Raw genomic sequence first — 14,015 nt, 5'->3', positions numbered from 1 at the left:
TACTTGTTTCCTAATTTTTCCATGAATTAAATAGCATAAAAGCATTAAAAAGTCACTTATTTGACCTCAATTTGACAAGCATAGAAATTACTTTTAGATTAAAGAATTGCTTCATGATTGAGAAGCTTCATTTGAATATAGAATAGGTCATAGAAATGACCATTCTTTGGGAGAGAGAGAGAAATGCTTTTAAAAAACATTATAATTTAAGCATAAATGGAAATTTATGTGTTTTATCACTACAATTTATGTGTTTTATCACTACAATTATATTAAAAAACCATTCAATTGAATGTTTCTCAAGCTTGAGAGGGGTTGAGAAGAGAGAAACATTTGGAGATTTTAAAAAAAAAGACCATAAACCACACTTTACCTCCTAGATTGCTTGATTCTTTAATAAAAGTAGAGGCCCCCAACCAATCAATTGGTTTGGTATGTTGATGAAGACTCCAAGGAAGATTGAAGAGAGAGAGAAGCTCTAATCTCTTCAATTTGTAGAGGATTTTTAGAGGATAATAGAAAATAAGCTTATCTTAGAGTAATACCGGCATAGTTTTGTTCACAGATGAGAATACAAAAGAATGAGGGTCTATAGGTGAGGGAGGCCACTAACTGAGTCCAACTGAGTTCTAGAATTTTCTAGCTTCAGTTTGGCTGAATTTGGACAAGATTTGGACCAATTTGGCTCCCTTTTTTATTTGGTTTGATCCAAGAGAAAGGAGAGATAAAAATATCCTATTATTTTTTAGTTTAAAACTCATCCACACATGTGAAATAGGCGCCTCCTTGAAGGGCCCTTTTGTCCTTACCAATGTGTCAAAAATAAATGATTACTCTAAAATATCTTATTTTTTTATTAATACTTCATAATTTTTAACTAATAAATCTAGTACTCAATCAACTCTTCATCTTCTGTGGGTATTTACTCATTTTTGGGTATTTTCTTTTATTATTTGGATTTATCTTATCCCAACACTTAATCTTATTGGTCCATAGGAACCTTAATCCAAAATTTTCAGAAAATCTTGACCCTTAGGCTAAGGTCTTCTAAATCATTTTTAATTAATTTCAATTGCACCTTGGAAAATCTATTTTGATTTTCTATTTCAGGAAAATATTTTTTTGATATTTGTAGAATTTATTTATTCAAAAATATCCCAATATTGATTTACCACTCTCTAAAAAATTTTATCTCACTAGGCCAAACAAGGAAAAATAATATTTTCTTGTATTCATCAGAAACATAGAATGATTACAAGGAATTGAAGTAGAGGCTTATTTGTTATTCAGGCTGAGGAGGAATCTTGCATCCTCTCCCACTTGAAAAACGCGAGATGTCCTCATCTCGCAAAGTGGGGGTCATCCTTCGCCAACTCTTCTTCTTTCTCCCAAATAGCGTGTTCTAGAGGGAAGAACTTCCACTTTACTAAGAATTCTCTGAGAACTCTGCTCCTGAGAATCTTCTCCCAAACATCAAGGATTTCCTCATGTTGGAGTAAGAGATCAATTGTTCATCATCAAGCATGTGACTCAGGCTAGGTATATACTTCTTAAGCAAACTGACATGGAATACATCATGTACCTTGAGATGGAGAGGCAGAAGAAGTTTGTAGGCTAGATCGCCCACTTTCTTTATGACAACATACAGCCCACAGTATCTGGGAGTGAGCTTCTTGTACTTCCCTAGTGATAAGGGACTTTTTTTTTTGGTCGTACTCGAATGAAGACCATATCTAACTCTTCAAACTCTCTCTCTGACCTCTTTTTATCTGCATAATGCTTTTGTTTGTCTTGAGCTGCCTTTATATCTTTACGGATGATTGCATCTGCTAGTCCATGTCATCAAGCATTTGTCTGGACATTTCGACTCTGATCAATGGGTCAGACCAAGTCAACAGTGTAAGGCAATCAGTGTAAGGCAATCTTGTCTATACAAATCTTTGAAAGGACTCATCCCAATGCTCCGATGATAAGAAGCATTGTAAGCAAATTTTACCAGATGCAGATGCAGATGACTTAACTACTTCTTGGTTTCCCTGCCCGCCCCGCAGCATGACCGAAGGATATCTTCTATTACCTAATTCACCCTTTCCATCTGGCCATCTGTTTCGGGGTGATAGGCTGTGCTTAGATCCAAGAAAGTTCCTACTGCTTCAAAGAACGCAGTCCAAAATTTCAATGTGAATTTGGGATCTCTGTCACTTACTATCCTCCTGGGTAAACCATGCAATCTGAAGATCTCCTTAAGGAAAACTCTGGCAACATCCACTACTGCAGAGTATGTTTCTTTCACTGGAATCAGATGGGCAACTTTGGTTAGCATGTCAACTACCACAAAAATGGAGTTGTAACCTGATTGCACTGAAGGTAATCCAGTGACAAAGTCCATACTGATGCATTCCTACTTCATATGTGGAATGTCTAGAGGCTGCAGTTTCCCTAGCATCTTGACTCTCTCAGCCTTGACTCTTTGGCACATCAAGCATTTCCACACATGATCAAGTACATCCTTTTTTAGTCCTGGCCAGAAGAAACTTTTCTTCACAGACATACAGGTTTTTATAATCCCTGGTATCAGGCTATCATGGGCTTCTCTTAGAATTCTTCCCTTTATTCCCTCATCATTGGGGATACATAGCCGATTATTATAATACATGCATCCTTCATCTAGTTTGTATCCAAGAACTCGACTCATTTCCTGAGGAGTCTTGCTTTCCCGCATCAAAAGGGTAGCAATAGGGGCAAAGAATTTGTCCTACAATATTTTCTCCTTTGCTTCATTGATCAATGGATTTGACACCACTGTTATTGCAAGCAAGGAGGCTTTTCTGCTGAGCGCATCTGCAATCACATTTTCTTTCCCCGATCGATACTTTATTTCAAAATCAAATTCTTGCAGGGTTTGCATCCATCTCCTTTGACGCATGTTGAGATCCCTTTAGGTGAAGATCCACTTCAGACTTTGATGATCTGTCATCAAGTTTAACCTTTGTCCTAAAAGATAATGTCTCCACAACTTCAGAGCATACACTACTGAGAGTAACTCCAAGTCATGGACGGCATAATTCCTCTCATGTGTTCTGAGTTTTCTGGATTCATAGGCCATTGCATGACCTTCCTGCATCAGAGCACCGCCTAAGGCAAACCCACTGGCATCAGTAATAACTACCTCAAAGGGTTTGATAAAATCTGGCAATTTAAGGACAGGGTTGGTTACTAAGGCTGTCTTTAGCTTGTCAAAGGCACTCTGACACATTGCAGTCCACTGAAAAAGTGTACTCTTTTTGAGAAGGTTAGTTAAGGGGAATGCTATCTGAGCATACCTAGGTATAAAGATCCTATACCATCTGGTCAACCACCCTAGGAATCCTCTGACTTCCTTTACTGACTTGGGTTCTGGTCATTCTACGACTGCTTGGATCTTTGCGGGGTCAGGAGAAATCCCATCCTTTGACACTATGAATCCCAAGTATTCCACCTGGTCTCAACAGAGAAAGAACATTTGCTCTTCTTTGCAAAGAGTTGGTGTTTCCTTAGGATTTCCAAGACCTTGCGCACATGATCTTCATGGTCTGTAGCATTCTTTGAGTATACCAAGATATCATCAAAGAAGACAAGTACAAAATCATCCAAGTATTCTCTGAGAATATCTTGCATAAGACGATTAAATGCGGTCGGGGCATTAGTCAATCCAATGGCATGACTGTGAACTCATAATGCCCATAGCGAGTATTGAATGAAGTCTTTGGGACCTCCTCCTTGATTCTGATCTGGTAGTACCCGGATTTGAGATCTATCTTTGTGAACATTTGGGTCCCACTTAACCGATCCAGAAGTTCATCAATCCTAGGAATAGGATATTTATTCTTAATTGTTAATTGATTCGGTCCTCTGTAGTCAATACAGATCTTAGCATTCCATCTTTCTTCTTTTGAAAGTAGAGTCTGGAGGACTGAGAATTGACGGTATTCCCCTGATGCTCTATGGCTGCATAGATCTGTCCTTTCTCTTCCTCTACTTCCTCAGCTATGATGACTACTCTGGCTGCTGCAGTCTGAGGTGGAACTCTCTCTCTTTGGTTATTCCAATTCTGGGAGGGAGTTCGGAGACTTCTTTGCATGGAGGCTCTGCAGGCTGAGCTGGCACTCTTCTTGGGTTACCCTGATTCTGGCGCGAGGGACCCTGATTGGGCTGATATGAAGGAGTCAATCTTTGAACTCGGGGACCCTGGCTTCCTTGGCCCACCGAAGGAGATGGGCAATCCTTGAGCTGGTGCCCAAATCCCTGACACTCGAAGCATTTGTTCTCACTTCGAAGCTCTTCCCTTTGCATTCTGGAGAGAGCCGGAGTTCCTGAGAATGTACTTCGGGGGAAAGGTCTTCCTTCATTTCTGAAGCTTCCCGTCTCCACATTCTGGTTAGGACCTTGGTGTCTCTTTGGAGGCGGAAAGTTGGAAGAACTTCTCGGTGTCTGAAATCTTTTAAAGGATGAGGGAGCTGGCTTTGGCGGGACTTTCACGATGAAGGCTTTGGCAAAGTCCTTCGCCATTCTGACAGCTTCTACCATGGACATTGGCTTGGTAGTCTTGACCAGTGTGTCCAAGGGTTCATTCATTCCCCGAATGAACTGGCCATGAGTTGCTCTTCATCTAGAGGTGGTGAATATTTGAGTAGAAGAGCAAAGGCCTGGTGATATTCCTCGATGGTTTTGCTCCCCTGCTTTAGCTCTAAGAATTCGTTCATTTTGGTTCCCAAAAACCCAGGGGGATAAAATCTCTTCCTCAAATAGGTTTTAAGGTCATTCCAGGACTGAGTATTCCTGTCTAGATGGTTGGTGTCACAATGGTTCCTCCATGCCACCCTAGCTATTTCTACTATTTTTAGCCTGGCAAGAGCCATTTTGCTTCGCTCATTATAGCCTCTGACGTCAAAATATTGCTTCGCTCATTGTAGCCTGTGACGTCAAAATATTCTTCCATAGCTTCCACCCATTTCTCCATAGCCTTGCCTAGGTTCTCCCCTTCTCCTTTGAAGGGTCTTGGGGTGGCTGAGTTCTATGAAGAGCCTTGCAAACATCAGGATCAAGCTCACCATCTTCAGAGAGAGGGTCTGGTTGCTGCTGCTACAGCCACGGTTTTCTCGTCTCATGATTCCTCCAAAAATGATATATTATTAAATTTTTATTTTGATATCATCCACGAGATCCTAAGACTTAAGGGATTTGGAAAACAATTTCTTAAACAAGATAAATGATCTTATTGGAGATCTATGACATATGTCCGGTGTAACAGATTTTTCTTTATCAATTCGTCCATAAACAATCACTTATACAACAGGGAATTTTTCTCCAGAAAATATTTCTTTATTTATATAAAAGTTGCAATATGTACATAGAGCAGCTCGGCTCCAGAAATCAAAATCTCCTCGAGAGACACATAAGATGGCGATACTGGGCCATAACCATGCCCTGATACAACCGTTCTCTTACTGCTAAGGGAGCTATTATCTTCTCCTTTAGGAATAAAGCGATTAAGGAGTCTACAGATTTGGCATGAAAGTCTAAAATTCCGAGGCCTTGAATGATATAGAATGACACCATGTACCACTTTCAGCTTCATCAGAACCATGGCCAATGAGAGGTTCTACCTCAGCATTGTACGCTAGTCGCAAAAAGAGGCGTGGACATACTGCCCTGCAAACCACTTATGTTGTCATCTCTCCGTTGGGTCAGGAAAATATAAATCCTCGAAATGGCATGCGAGTCTGTTCGAGTTCCAGCGAAAGAGATGAGATGCTCGAAGGCGAACGCAGTCATGTCTGACTGGGTGAGGTCGGGAACACCACATAAGTATAGAACTTCCATCTAAAAAAATAATTTCTTTAATTATAAATTCTTTATTAATAAGACTTACAGAATGAAAATACATTATGAAAAAATACTTTTTCTGAGTTTTTTTATTATCAATTTCTGATAAGAATTCGTTTATCCTTATTAGCTTTCAACAAAGCTCTGATACCAGCTGTGGGGTCCCTGCCCCCTCCGCGGTGCCCTACCGGCGAACAGAAGCAGTGTCGGCCTCCCACAAGGGGCAAGGATCCACACTCAGGGCCTCACCCCCACGGATGTCCAGGACGAGAGGCTAGCCCGGGCGGTCCCTCCGAGACCGAGCCCGGAAGACTCCCCTCGCCCGGAAGGCACGGGAAATTCCGCCATGGGAAAAATCTTCTAACAGGGGAATTACTCTAACGAGTCAAAGTTTTAACTAGTTAAACTGATCTAACCGAACCTGAAGTCACATAGTCAGATCAAGAAGAGACTTGCACTTGGTCCATGGAATCACCACTTTTTTCCTCATTTACGAGGCACAGCCGATGATCCCCTCCCACAGAACAAGGTCTTCTCAGGATTTAAACTAATTAACGTAACTAATCAAATCTAGTTGTTTCTCAGAAATCCTCCAATCAAGCCTAAACCCCATCCCGCCCATGGTGGGATTCCTTTATAAAGATTTGGTTGTGTTTTTGCCCGAGTACCGAGGAAAAGAGTTCTGAGGCCCCCTAGCCGGCGATTCATGCAAAAATTAAGGGGTATATCCTCCAAATGTAGTTAATCGGGTGCCACAACAGCTAGTTGTTGAAGCTAATCCAGTAATACCTGCAAATCAGAAATGCACCATATAATAGGCCGGCAAGACCATTTTTCCTGAGACAGAATTGGCAAGGTCAACAAGGGAAGCAAAGGGGACCTTAGGGAGTCCTGCAATGTGATTACTGTCGCAAGGAGGGCCACAGAATTGGGCCTGCTTGTGAATTATGGTGCAAACATAAAGAAGAGAGAGGAAGACCTATGATTAGATATAATGAAGGTAACAGAGGCCAAGGAACCCAGCAAGGGAAGCAGCAGCAACCCCCAGCACAAGCCAGTGCAATCTTGGTGGAAATGATACATAATCCAGAAACTGAAAGCAGGAGTATTGTTTTAATTCCAGGAGATGGGCAGCAGCACAGTAGGCAAGAGCAACAAGAAGAGGATTCGACACAAATAAACCTGGTAAGTCAAATATCTAAGGTGTATGATCTACAATGTGATTGTTCTAAATGTATGGTTGTTGAAGATTATGAAAAAGGGGAAATAGTAGAAGCTTTAGCAGTAACTAGATCAAAGGCTAAAGGGCCTATAAAGTGGGAAGACCAGGAAGTGGTAAGGAAGAAGGTGTCCAATCAGATTGATAAGCTACAAAAAAAGAAGGTGATGGAAGATCAGGAAGTGAATGATCAGGTGTTCCAGCAACAAGTAGATTTAGTTTATGAATCACAACCAGATGAGGGAAAGGAGAAGGGGTGTAGTGAGTTGTTTGATGCATTGATTCAGGCACCCATTCATATTTCATTAAGTCGATTGAGCATGGTACCAGCCTTTAGGGAGCAATTGCTGGTGAAGTTGCAGAAGACAGAAAGGGAGAAACCTGTGTCTCATATGTCCCCAGTGGTGGCAGTCTCTCAAGCAAATCCTGCAGATGTAGACTTCATAGTTCCAGTTATAAAAGTGGGGTCTAATGGGAAAAGTTTTGATGATGTTTTTCTTGATGGGGGATCTGGGGTTAATATACTACTAGAATCTATCTATCTAAGTATGCATTTGCAAGAATTGGAACCTGCACCATTTCAGGTTAAAATGGCAGACCAAAGAAGGCTGCAACTCCTAGGAATATTGAAGCAACAAGAGATTGAAGTTGCAGGACTGTTATTTCAGGTGAACTTTGTGGTAATTCGTATGCAAGACACTAACTCTTCTTACACAATGTTGCTGGGTAGGCCATTATTTAGAATTGCTAAATTAAAACAGGATTGGGGGGACAATATAGTTATAATGAGGCAGGGCAAGAAAGCAGCTAAGTTGCCTATGCTCTCAAAGAAGGTTCTCAAACAAGCTCAAAAGCCATTATGGGCTCAAGGGATTAACTTGGCAGAAGAAGTGGAGGATGATGAGGAAGAAGAATACTTGAAAGCAAATCCCTCTGTGGTACCCGTCTTTGAAGTCGATGTTGCAGATATAGTAGAGAGATACCAGGAAAATGGAGGAACCATACTTTAGTCAGATATTCAGCAGCATCTGGAGAGTGAGTCGAAAAATCCTATAGGTGAGTTTAAAGAGGGACAAGCCGTAGTTATAATTGCAGCAGAACATAATTATGAAAAGAACTTTAACAAATCCAATAGGGTATAGGAAGATGAGCTTCAGGATATGAACTTGGGGACTGAGGAAGACCCTAAGATAGTAAGGGTTAGTATCCATGTTAAAGGGCAGTTTAAAGAAGATTTGTGGAAGCTGCTAATGGAGTTCAAGGATGTATTTGCATGGGAATATTCTGTCATGAAGGGGATAGATCCGGCTCTTCATCAACACAAGATAAATTTGAAGAAAGATGCAGTACCTATTATACAGCAGAGATATCACATGAATCCAAACTATGCAAGACATGTGAAAGAGAAATTGGATAAATTGTTGTATGTAGGGTTTATTAAGCCTATTAATGAGGTGACATGGCAATCTCCCATAGTTGTGGTGCCAAAGAAGAATGGAAAGATCAGGGTGTGTGTGGACTACAAGAAATTAAATGCAGCCACCATCACTCATCCATTTGCAATGCCCTTTTGTGACACACTCCTTGATGTAGTAGCAGGAGATGCAGTAGCAAGACATGAGATGTACAGTTTCCTACATGGTTTTTTAGGGTATAATCAAATCAGTGTAGCACCTAAAGACATGGATCAGTGTAGCACCTAAAGACATGGATAAAACAACCTTTATTACAGAATGGGGAGCATTTGCATATACAGTGATGAGCTTTGGACAAAAAAATGGTCCACCGTCATTTTCCTTTGTGGCAAGCAAAACATTTGAACCATATTTGTCAGACTTCATGAGAGCTTTCATGGATGATTTCTCAGAAGAATTTGCATTTACATCATCTTAGGCTCTGTTTGGAAAGATGTCGGATGTTCAGAGTAACACTCAACCCTTTTAAATGCGCTATTGCAGTATTAAGGGGAGTGTTGCTAGGTCATGTGGTGTCCCAAGAAGGGATGTCCATAGATGCCAAGAAGATAGAAGTTATATAGAAGGCTGCAAAACCAGTCAATTTAAAAGAAGTGGTGGGTCGATTTGTGGGGCAAATTAAATGGCACAGTAGTATTTAAGATACTTGTCAGATGTGTTTAACAAAGAAAGGAGTGGACTTTGCCTAGTCTACAGTTCAAGATAGGTCATTTCAAATTTTGAAGAAAATGTTGGTGGTAGCTCTGATAGTGCAGCCCCCAGATTGGGACTTACCTTTTCATGTGTTTGTTGATGCTTCTGACATTGCTATTGGAGCTGTTCTTATGCAGGAAAAAGTGAAGGGCTGGTTCAGACCAGTATACTATGCAAGTAGAATGATGACAAGTGCTAAAAGAAATTACATTGTCACAGAGAGAGAGGCATTAGGTATGGTATATTCACTTAACAAATTCAGGCATTATTTGCTGAGTAATAGGGTGATGTTCCATGTGGATCACCAAGCATTGTTATATTTGATCAAGAAACCTCATCTTACAGGGAGATTAGCAAGATAGATGCTTTTGTTACAAGAATTTGATTTTGTGATCATTCATACACCAGGAAAAGAACATGCAATAGCTGATTATTTGAGTAGGTTGGAAAGTGGAGAACCAAAACAAGAGTAGATGATCAACTACATGATTCAACCTTGTTTGTAGTTTCAGGGTCTGTATCAAATTCTTGGTATGATCAGATGTTGGTGTTCCTAACGGATGGAGTAATGCCCATAGGGTTCACAACTGATCAAAGAAGGAAATTGGCTTTAAAAAGCAAACCATTTCTGGTAATTGCACACGTGCTCTAAATAAGAAGGGAATAGATCAAATTATAAGAAGGTGTGTGCCTGAGTTTGAACAGCCTGTAGTTTTGCAAGAAGCACATGGTGGAATTTCAGGTGGTCATTTTTCTGGTGATATAATAAGGAAGAAGATACTGCATGCAGGGCTTTGGTGGCCCACTGTTTTAAAGGATGCTCATAATCATGCAAGGAGGTGTTTTGTGTGTCAGCAAATGGGCTAGCCAAATTCAGGGGATAGGATGTTGGATAATCCGATTTTGCCCTTAGAGCCTTTTCAAAAGTGGGGTTTAGACTTTGTAGGACCAATAAAACCCAGGTCAAAAAGAACAGGATGTAGGTACATATTGGTGGCTTCTACAGATTATTGTACTAAATGGGTAGAAGATGTGGCTTTGAAGGATAACAAGACAAGTAGTGTAGCAAAGTTTCTGTATCACAACATTATGACAAGGTTTGGATGCCTAATGGAGTTAGTTAGTGATAGAGGTACACATTTTCTGAGTGAGGTCATTTTTGTGCTAACAGTTGCAACCCAAGCAAGAGGGATGTTACGATAATTAATTTATTAATTATTGGGTGACCCAACAAGTGAAAATAATATCTTAGGCCAAGTTGATTGTGAGTGAATCCGATCAATGGTAACGTGTGAGATGTGTGGCCTGAGTTTGATTTTGAGTGAATACGATAAACTCTATGAACATGTGCAATGCAAGTGAAGATGTGTGAGACGTGTGGCGTGAGTTTGGTTGTGAGTGAATCTGATCGACTTTGTGAACACATGCAACATGTGTGAAGACATTGTGAGTGAATCCAATGCGGGAGTGAATCCGATTAATTATTTATGATGCATGGTTTTAATTGTGTGTAATGCATAGTTTATATGTGAATCATGGTAGTGAATGATTTCCATTTGTCAGTATTAGTTTTGTGAGTGATTCCAAAGTAAGTGTGATCTAGCATTGTGGACTATTTTTTAGTATAGATCATGAGTTCGGGAAAACGAAGGTACACATTAGACGAAATTATCTAGCCGTGCACGTGTTCAAAATAATTAATTCGGTATAGTTTAGCCCATTGTATATATGTTAGGCAAGGTTTATTTTTGATGAGATACTTTAAAAGCATTGGACTATGGTTCAATTTGGTAAAAGCCCAATTTTAGAAAAGCTATGCTATTTATGGCTCGAAGGGCTAAATTTATAAAATATGATTTAAATATCGCATGTGGGAGTGGAGCCACACACGTCGGGGGGAGGATTGCACCCAATCTTGTGTTCTCTGATTTTATGCTCTTGAAGTTATGCTATGGTGCCTATGGTTTATTTCCTCTATTATTCAATTTGTAAAATATTCAAATCTCCATGTACCAAAGTTCCTATAACAAGACTTCATCAAGAAAGTGTCTAGATTGTAGCTCTTATATGATTTGGAGAAGATTTGTGTGTAGTTTATAGCTCTGTTGTAGATTTTTACAAAGTTTGCAGCAGTGTAGAGTGGTGCACTTTATTGCAGAATGTGATGTGCAGAGTACAGTTTACAAGGTTCTTAGTGAAGATTTGTAAAGTTTGCAAGTATGTGCAGAAATCAGTAAATCTTGGTGCAAACTTGAACGATGAGTGATTCTTGATTAATCTTGATCAACATATTTTTAATGATTGTTGGGCATGTTTACATGCGTGTGAGTTGATAGCATTTTTCTAGTGATTTTTTAGGGCTTGTTCACACGCAACCATGGCTTAGTACTACTATCCTTCTGCTACCCACCAACATGGTCCTTTCTCTCTTCGGCGTTAATCGTCACTCTAAATGATTGGGAGCACATGTGTGATGCTAGATTTCCATTGGGGGTCCTTTGCACGCAATATCCCCTTATGATGAGGAGACACTCCATTCGGGCCATAGATGGAGGATGGAGTTGCAAAGTTTATTGAGTACACATGCTCACCATATATAGGATGAGAGAGATTGACACATACTTCCCAAAGGCAGATGGGTCAGTTTTTCTCAGTTGGGATAATTCCTATGGTCGTTTATTTGAGTGTCCTACATTCTTAAGTAATTGTGATTATATTACTAAGGATGTATACCACACCGACACAAATGATGATGATGTATCTCATATACATGATCATGTATTACACACACACATACGATGATACGTGCAGGTGACTCCGCCGGTCCTGCTAGGGAACTCGAGGACTACCGACACAAACACTAGGGTTGGGGAAAAGGGAGCTTGGATCCTCTCGAGGAAGTATACCCACCAAGGATGAGTTGACCTCACTGGCTAGACATGCAAGACCTATGCTCTACACTGTCTACCATGCTCTCCGACCACCACCTAGCACTGTAGTATCCCTACAGGCCTCTCACTCACACCACACACACCATAACCACTCATTCACCTCGCTCACACAGAGAGATAGACCAAACACCACCAGAGTGTAACACTGTATATCAAGATATTGAAAGGAATGATACAAATGAGACTTTGCTCCAACAGAGAATGTGCTACAATGAATGTCCTACAAGAGAGAGTCCATTTGTCCGAGAGAGTATCCTAGAGAGTGTGTCTCCTTATCTCCTCCTTGGGTGTCCTCCTCCTCGAAGTCCCAACCCTCATCATGTAGTGTAGAGGGAAGATCTTCCATCGGGAAAGGAAGATGGTGCTCAAGAGGATCTCGAAGAGGATCTCGCCATCCCTCGGAAAAGGGAGAGGGGTGTTGCCTCCATGAGTGCCATCGAAGTTAGCCATGCACATTTGAGATGGCGAAGGTGCACTAGCAGCAGTGAGACGATAATCGAAGCGGTCAAAGGGCACTAGCGGTGATGGCGGTTGGAGCAATCGGAGTGGTCGAAGGGCATCGGTGGTGATGGTGGCGGTCGAAGCCATTGGAGGAAACCAGCAGTCACGGCGGTTGGAGATGCCGGAGGTAATGGTGGGAAGCTCTTGGTGGAGTGTGGAGGACATAGCTTCCTATCCACCACTACTACTTTATTCACCGTCTCGGTGAATGATGGTACAGAAACACAGGTGGTTCTCTGGCAAGCTAGACTCGGAGAAAAACATATGGCAGGCGGGATCCCAAGCATACTGCATATAATGATCTTTCTAGGAAAACCTTCTTTTTGGAGAGATACACAAATAATAAAAATGATTCAACTAGGCTTCTAGGCAACTTCATCCCAGCAAGTGAGCTGTAGAAAAAATGATTGAACTGAGAGCTCTTGGGCACTTCATCTAGCAAGCCATTTCTGAGCTTCTGGGCACTTTATCCAGCAAGCCATTTTTGAGAGCTCCTAGGCACTTCATCTAGGAAGCCATCACTACCTATATACTGTCATCCCCTGGGCAAGGCATCCGGCAAGAAGCTTACTCTGACACCAACAAAAGCATAAACCAACAAAACAATAATCATCACTGGCCACTTCGTCCAGGAAAAGCTTCTGGCATGAAGTCTAGGCATAAAAAGATACAAAATGAAACCTGGCCATGGCCAATACAGGAAGATCCCTCTCTGCATCGTCCGGCAGCGTCCTTGTAGCTTGCAACAATCCCCTTAGCCAAGATTCTTCTCTGTGCCTCTCTTCTCTATCCCAATTTGGACCAAAACTGAATCTTTTCCTAAGCTTCTTTTTGCAGCTACATGCAACAAATCATCACAAAATTTGGTAACTAGTCAAGCTTTCATAAAGTTTTTATGTACATGTCCTATTGTTGCTTATAGCAACCCATCGTAGATATTAGCTGATCATGGCCCTCTGTTCTTTCTCTTGTCCAAATCACTTCTAGGGTGATGCTTTGGTGTAGCTTCCATGAGATTTTGCTCTTATCGAGCACAGAATAGAGGCAATTAGCTCTGTAGGGTACAAGAAGTGACGGGTGTGACTGGGCGATGGGCACAACATGTGGGCACTTGAAGCACATGGAGCAAGGAGACCACACCCTGGCCGTCTATGCAAAGGAGTCCCCTCGATTCTCTTGCATCTCTCTTACAGAGAGATGCAAGCGGCAACTCAAAATTTTAGCACCAGTTTGGGGAGCTGAGCATCGGGCGGGGGGTGGCAGTGTTGTTGGAGAAGCTGGAGTTGGGTTGGTGATATGGTTGGTGAAGCG

The sequence above is a fragment of the Cibotium barometz genome, chromosome 7, assembly GCF_041138505.1.
Source record: "Cibotium barometz isolate CiBa-2024 chromosome 7, ASM4113850v1, whole genome shotgun sequence".
In the NCBI taxonomy this organism is placed as follows: domain Eukaryota; kingdom Viridiplantae; phylum Streptophyta; class Polypodiopsida; order Cyatheales; family Cibotiaceae; genus Cibotium; species Cibotium barometz.
This window is presented reverse-complemented; position numbering follows the sequence as displayed.